At 45.2% G+C, this 7775-nt stretch overlaps 1 pseudogene; it reads left to right on the forward strand.

Annotated features, from left to right (window-relative positions):
- The first annotated feature begins 36 nt into the window (after positions 1-36).
- LOC129076508 (tripartite motif-containing protein 5-like) lies at positions 37-7775 on the forward strand (annotated as a pseudogene).

Raw genomic sequence — 7775 nt, forward strand, 5'->3', positions numbered from 1 at the left:
TCCCGATCCCCGTGGCCTCTGGCTTGCGGAGTGAATCCTGCCCAGGACTGCGCCTCAGGCTGGAACTCCAGAACAAGTGCATAGGCTTCTTCCCAGGAAGATTGGGGGTGAGTTTCCTTCTGCTCTCTGTGCAGGGCTTTGGAGGGCGGCAGCCTGCCAAGGACTCTGGGGTCCAGTGTTTCAGACCTTGGGGCGCAGAGCCGCACCCCGTCCCAGGCCCGCCACAACAGGCAGGCGCTCAAGGGGCGTCCCCGGTGGGGGATGTCCGGGACCAAAGGCTCAGACGGGGCCGCAGTGGCGGGGCAGCTTCAGTAGAGTCCCGATTGTGGCGCGGAGGTGATGGCCCTGGGAGGCGGGAGGAGTGGGGCGCGCGCACTCCGCAGTCGGGTCTGGCTGCGCGGCCGCAGCAGGGGGAAGGGGCAGGCCTAACCAGCGGCACCTGCAGGTTTCAGGGAGATGCGGCCCTGCGCTGCAAGGTGGTGCCTGGATCAAGGCTGTTGTCGCCCCTGACGCCCACATCTCAGCCTCGGGTGAGAGTCCAACAGGCTCCACTCCTCCTGCAGGAGATGGAAACCCCTCATTGTCTATGTACTCCTCAAAGTTCTGCTTCTGCCCCGTGTCCTGGGGCCAGTTCTGTAAATCCTTTAAATACTGTGCAGGGGCCATTTAAGAGAGGGACCCCTGTGTCCTACACCCTTAGGGTTCTCCTGGACATAAGCCCTATTCGTTTTTGAAGGCAGATAGATGTCCTGTGGGCTCATCTCTGGGGCACAAGTCCCCGGATTGGGCAGCCTGATCTGGGGCACCAACCCATAGGTTCTCAAGGATAGTCTAGGCATTTGCAATAAATTTGCAGGACAGATAAGAAAACTTGAGTTTTCTTATCTCCCTGTCTCCCTGCCTGCTCTGGAGCCCTGTAGTCACTGCTCAAGTTGTGGGGGGTGAATCTCCATCTGTGAGGACTCAAACTCCTCTGCATTTTCTTTTCTGTGTCCTGTAGTAGCAAATGATTTGACCTTAGGTCCTTGTAGCCACACTATAAAAGTAAATTCTTCAGCTCCCGGGACGAATGCTTATTCTGCTCCTTCCTCTCTATAAGCTTTTGTTTAATCTCAAGATGGGTTGATTCTTGAAGGAGAAAGCAAATAATTGAAAGTTCCTTCCGCATGTTTGGATCATGCTTGAGTCATACACAGGGGTAGACATCATTTAATATCTACCCTCGATGCAATGCCTACCTCTGATCTTGCTGTTCATTAGAGTCTGATATAGACAACATTCTCTGCAGCCAGGGGCTACCTGCGTCCAGCCTCTGGGCTGTTCTCAGTATCCTGACATCTGCTCGATACACGTCTGGTTCTCCTCCAGCCTCGTTCCTTGTCAGGCTCCCTTCATGTGTGATGCACATGGCACCAGTGACAGTGTTGGTAGATCTGAGTTCATCCTCATACAGCCTGCATAACATGTCCCTTCCTAGCACAGAGCAAAAAGAAAACCTATCTCATAGTGTAGATATTTCTTTTTCCATCAAAGTTTGGCAACCATTGAGACATGAATATCTACTGAGATCTTTTTCTTTCTTTCTTTTCTTTTTGCTTCCTAGTCCCCTTTACTTAGGGGTCCCCTAAGGGAACCCCTGAGGCTAAACTGCGGCCACAGGACTATCCTGAGTCCTTGTGGGAGAATGAGCAGCACTTTACTACCATTCTGAGACCCTCTCGACTGACTATCAGCATCGTTTCCAATTTGGATCTTCATTCTCCTTCATGTGACCTGATAAAATATAAACTTCCAGGTCACTTAGCTGAGCTAGGGATACGGAACAGGAAATAGGGCTGCCTCAGTTGAGCTCTCAGTGATGGTCTTCACAGTTATAGAAGGTCCTTTATTCCTGTTCTCTCAGCTTTTTAAGAAGCCAGACTTAGTGGATATGTGTGAAACCACCTTAGGTTACATAATCCTAGAGCTACAGTGTACTATTTACCTTGTGAAAGCTTGTAAGCACAGGGTTCAAGGGCCTAAAAGAGACACTTTTGATTATAAAGGTAACAATCCTCTTAACAGAAAACAAAGTCTAAGCTTACTAACTGGCATTTCAGTACTATAGGGATTCCTCCAAATGCATTTTCCACATCAGGCTGTCTTTGGTGGCAATAATATGGCTTTGCAAGACCACTTTATTGTACAATAAACCTTATACTTTATGTACAATAGCCTCATAAGTTTCTCAGAAAACAAATTCAAAACCAAGTAACCAACTTATTAGAAGAGTAAGGCGATATTACCTTTCCAGAAAGATACTGATGTTGACTCTGATCCCAGGTGGCTAATCTGAATGACAACCATTCCTCCAACCTCATCCTATGTCTCACTCTCTTTCCCTCCCTTCCATTTGCTTCATTTCCTTGTCCTCGAAGCTGCCATCATCTCTCCCCTGGGCAACTGTGGGTGCATCCGACTACCCATTTCCACAGTGGATCCATCTAACACACCACCACACAAGGGAAAACTAATTATGTACCCCTTCTCTAAGGGAAGACATGGATAATTTCCTTTGCTGTTGGAAAAGAGCCCCTGAATGTTGCATAACTGATGAAGTGCCATACATTGTGGTCACTGCAGACTCATGTGATACCAAAGGCCTAGCTATTTTCTCCACACATGCTACACTGTCATTTCTAAACTCAGACAAGGCAGTATGTCTTTATGAACAGGTCATTTCCTTACCTACTCCATTTGTTCCTCACTTGTATGCCATATTTCCTTCATCTTCTTCAGCTTTCAGTTCAACCCTTATGATTTCAAGTTGGAATTGGTAGACAAACAATTATCTGCCCCAAATATTTGATTTCCCAACAACATGCACACCTCTGTAGTAGTGTTTTCCACATCATCTTGTGTGTGTGTGTGTGTGTGTGTGTGTGTGTATGTGTGTATAAAAAATCTGGCTAATTATTTAATCACTTTCCAGGTGAATGTCAGGGTCATGGTGGCTTAAACTCTCTGTTTAGACTCATCTTTTTGTTTGTGGGCATTAGTTTATTTGTTTATTATATTATCATGATAATAAGAGAAATCAACTCAAACATACAGCAAATGATGGCAATGTTTACACTGTAAATAAGCAAGTAAGAGGAGGTTTTCCTGATAAATGAACGTGTAAGGAGAGAGTTAACTGAAGGATGAGAGTGAGTCCTACTCATACCAGAAGCAGCATTGCCAGCTGAGAGAAAAGCAGGCATAAAAACCCAGACGCCTAAGAGGTTTGGTGACTTTTATCATCAAGGCTGTGTTTTGTCCATGGGAAAGAAGTGAGTGCAATATTGGGTCACACAAGGATCTTGGTAGAAAAGGCTCAGACAATCCTTCTGTTCTGTAAAAGTGAAGGACAGTAACAACCATTGCACGGATAAATTGAAATTTGTCATGTCAGATGAACTAAAAGTATTTAAAATTGTTATGAATTGTCCTTTTTACCAGGTCACCAAGCTCCTTTCCTTGTCTCTCTACTTTCTCTTTTTTGTCTTTGAATATGTGTTCTTGCCCTGTCAGATTTCTACACATTTATTATCATTTATTCCTATCTTTCTTACTAGACATCCTTTGACCTTTCCAATCTGGCAGCAATTTGTGAGCCAGAGGAGCCTCAGGTCGGGACAGACAGAGCAGGGGAGCAGCTGCGATGGCTTCAGGAATCCTGGTGAACATAAATGAAGAGATGACCTGCCTCATTGCTTGGGCATCCTAACAGAACCCCTGAGCCTCGACTGTGGGCACACCTTCTGTGAAGCCTGTATCATTGCAAACAAGAAGACATCCATAGTCAGTGAAGAGAGAGAGAACAGTTGCCCTTTGTGTGGAATCAGCTACCAGCCTGGAAACCTGCAGCCTAATCAGCATGTGGTCAACACAGTAGAGACAATTAGGGAGGCCAAGTTGAGCCCAGAGGAGGAGCAAAAGACAGATCTGTGTGTGCACCATGGAGAGAAGCCACTGCTCTTCTGTAAGGAGGATGGGAAGTTCATTTGCTGGCTTTGCAAGAGGTCTCAGGAGCACCGAGGTCACAGCACAGTACTTATGGAGGAGGCTGCCCAGAAGTACCAGGTAATGGGATGGAGAAAAGACAGGTTGGAAAATAGTACTTGATGGGAAATCTGTACTTTTGTAACAGAATGGTCCCATTTGGGGGCCAAGATACTGTTATAGAAACAAGCCTCACCTCCCAGGGTCTTTCTGTTGTAGGTCCATCCTTGCACGCTGCCAGTATAAACTGTGGCTCTCAATACCAGATTTTGGTGAATAGGAAAGGAACTATTTATTCAAAAGTTATACAGGTTTATAGTAATGGTGGAATGTTGCCGTTAAATTTCAAAGTCACCTTAAAACACCCACAAACACACACAGTCCTGCCTTCCTGCTCCGCTCAGTCAGGCCAGTCTCAGAATATGCCAGTCAGAAGTACTGTCCTCCAGAAGGAAAAAAACTGAAGTCCACAGCACCATCAGCTGTGTCACACGATCTCCAGTTCTTAGTTTTAAACCATATGACACCTCTTCATGGCCCACCAGCGAGAGTCCTTTCATCCCTTTTCTTCCCACATGGTCTCACATTGTTCCCCACGTCCCTTATGGCAGCCACCTTTAGTTTAAATCCCTGCCTGGAACCTTTTCTGTGACCCTATTTCTGACTCCTCCCACAACTTGCTACACCTGCTAGCACTCCCATATTCTCTGCATTTCTTGGCTGCCATAGCTATCCAGGCAGGTGTGGCCCCGTGGCTTGGAGTGAACCATCTCCAAGTTCTTGTGCAGGCACTGTAATCATAGGTTAAAGTTATGCATACCTCTCTGGCTCCATTCAGCCTGGGAGACTAGCCTGCTGTTTTTGGTATGCAAAATAACCGTTTTTGCATATAGGTATGAAGGTGGCTTGCTGTTACCAATATGCAAAGTAACTCTCAATCCTTGTGTTGCTGCTTTTCCCAGCCCTCAAGGTAGACTTATGGGTGGGCCCTGGGGCTCCTCTTAGCTGACCCCCTTGTTACACTTTGATCACGTATCTCCTTATGCTCACCTTCCAAGGCCTGAAGGACATTTCGGTACATTCCACACAGTTACAAAATGATGTGCAGACTCACGCAGGAAGTAGATATTTTTATAGCTTGTGCTAATAGGTGGAGGTTTGGTGCCCAAGTACAGCTGTCACTGCCCTTTTGAACAGGAGGGTAACTGGGCAGCTGGGTGGATTGATACCTAAATTCTTTCCTAACTACAGGATCAGGTTTCTTCTTCTAGAACAAACAGAATTAGTCTTCTGACATGGGAATGGTTACTTCTATCACATGAGTCTTATGGAACACATTCACCACATGAGGTTTCCTTCAAGTCACAGATTCTAATTTCTGTTTCACAGTTCCTGTGAACTCTAGTCTCTTCGGAGGCCACCTTGATTTTTTCCTTATTTGTCCTCTTTCCAGTGTTCCCCAACCTTTTTGGCTTCAGGGACCTGTTTTTCCACGGAGGGCCAGGGGCAAGGATAGGAAGCACAGCTCAGGTAACTGTGGTGGGGTGGGGGGACCGGAGGCAAAGCTCAGGCTAGCTTCGCTTGTTGACCACTGCTCACCTCCTGCAGTTGACCAGGGTGGGACCGTAGGTGCGGGGAGGGCAAGGGGAGAGTGTTTGAAACAGGAGGAGGAGCTCAGGAGCTCAGGCAAGCTTCCCTGGTGGGACCCCTGCTCTATTCTGATGTTGAGAAAGACCATCGCTCAACCCTGGTGTGATTCCTCCCTCACAGGGAAAGCTGCAGGCAGCTCTGGACAGGCTGATGGCAAAGCAGCAAAACTGAGAAGTTGGAAGCTGACATTAGAGAAGAGAGGACTTCGTGGGAGGTAGGAGGAGACTCTTCCTGAGGGAGTTAGACAGGGATCTGGGCAGGTCCTTGAGCGTTAGTAGCAAGGAGCTCTTTTCCTTTTGTTCCTTGATTGTTGATACGCCTAGTCACTGATCGGGCATTCTTTATCTTTTTCCTGATAGGGAGGGGGCTGAAATAGAACCTGTCAAAAGTTAACGCAGATTATTTGTAAGTGAATGATTCTCAGAGAGACTCTGGTGAGAATGGCTAGTGACTCCCACGTTCATTTCTGTCATTATTTTGAGCCTTGAACTCTTCCAGGGGAAGACAATATTCAGTGGTTCATGGCTCTGTCCCCCAGCACTCAAAGTTAGCTGAAAGCGGGTGTGGGAGTCAGGAGTAATGCAGGAGGCATGACTCTCCTGGGCAGCTGTGTGAGAGCTGAGCCAAACGCAGATGTCCTATTTTGCTTCAGGGTTGGCATCAGTAATGCAATTCGAGGCTATTATTTTGCAATGTGATGGAGAGAAGGTAATAGCAAAAATCAACCTTCCCAGGAATCGCTCTCCAATGTCCATCTCCCTTCCCTGTGAGAACTTCCAAACCAAATACTTCTTTTTTTCTGGCCCCCAGAAGGCCAGACCTGAATCCCTGCCTAATGTCCTGAATCTCTCTCTGTCTCTGTCATTCCTGAAGAATAAAATACAAAATGAAAGTCAAATTGTCAAGGATTGTTTTAAAAAACTGAGAGGCAACCAGGACACTGAGGAGCAGACAGAGCTGCAGAAGCTGGCGAAGCAGGAGGGAGATATTTTCTGTGTCCTGGAACAGGCTGAGAGTGAGCTGGTGAAGCAGAGGCAGTGGAGAGATCTTATCTCAGCGCTGGAGCATTGGTTGCAAAGATCTACAGTAAAGATGCTGCAGGTGAGACTTGGGAAGAAGCCCCAGCCCCTGAGCTTGAGGAAAATGAGGATTAAGTTTCTGCTCTGCTGTGTGTCTGTGCTGTTTCTGATGGTGACACTGAGGTTCCCATGGTCTTGCAGTAAACTTTTCCTCCATCTGTTTCAGAGGTTATAGGAATAATTGAATGCATGAATAACAAGGGGAAAAGTTGTTTTTATTAATATATCAATTGCAGTGCAAAAATTTGACTGTGGAGAGAAGATTCATTGTTTCCAATTATGTTCTATAGGCCTGTATATCTGTGATCTTGCCAAGCACCTTTTTCAGATACCTCCTCATGACCCGTGAGTTTTAGTTTCCTTTTTTTTCTCATAGAATGTGTTGAGATTTTTCTCTTCTGTATTTTTTGAATAAGCAATTATGAAAGATTCGTATTATTTATTCCTTAATTATTGAATATACTCACCAGTGAAACTATCCTACTCTGGACCTTCCTTTTTTAGAAAGGTATAAAATATAAATATAATATTAAGTTTTCTTAAGTTTTTTAACATTTCTTCAGTCAGCTTTGATAATGTACATTTTTGTAGAAATATGTCCATTGTAAATTGTCAGATTTGTAAACATGAAGTTAGCCATTATAATCCCTTAGAAACTCTTTCATTTTTACTCACAGTAATGTAAGTCTTTTATTTCATATAAGGTGATTTGGTTTTTTTTTGTTGTTGTTGTCGTTATGTTTGGTTAACTTTATTGATTTTCTTTTTTTAGTACATTTACACAGTGGAATACTACGCAACAGAAAGAAAGAAAGAGCTACTACCTTTCGTGGCAGCATGGATGGAACTGGAGAGCATCATGCTAAGCGAAATAAGCCAGGGTGTGAGACAAATACCATATGATCTCACCTATAAGTGGAACCTAATCAACAAAACAAACAAGCAAGAAAAAATATAACCATCAACATTGAAAGAAAAAAACAAACCAACAGTAACAAGAGGTAATGGGAAGAAGGAAGGGAA

The sequence above is a fragment of the Pteronotus mesoamericanus genome, unplaced genomic scaffold (genome assembly GCF_021234165.1).
Source record: "Pteronotus mesoamericanus isolate MK-2021 breed Mesoamerican mustached bat unplaced genomic scaffold, CSHL_Meso_final contig_591, whole genome shotgun sequence".
NCBI lineage: Eukaryota > Metazoa > Chordata > Mammalia > Chiroptera > Mormoopidae > Pteronotus > Pteronotus mesoamericanus.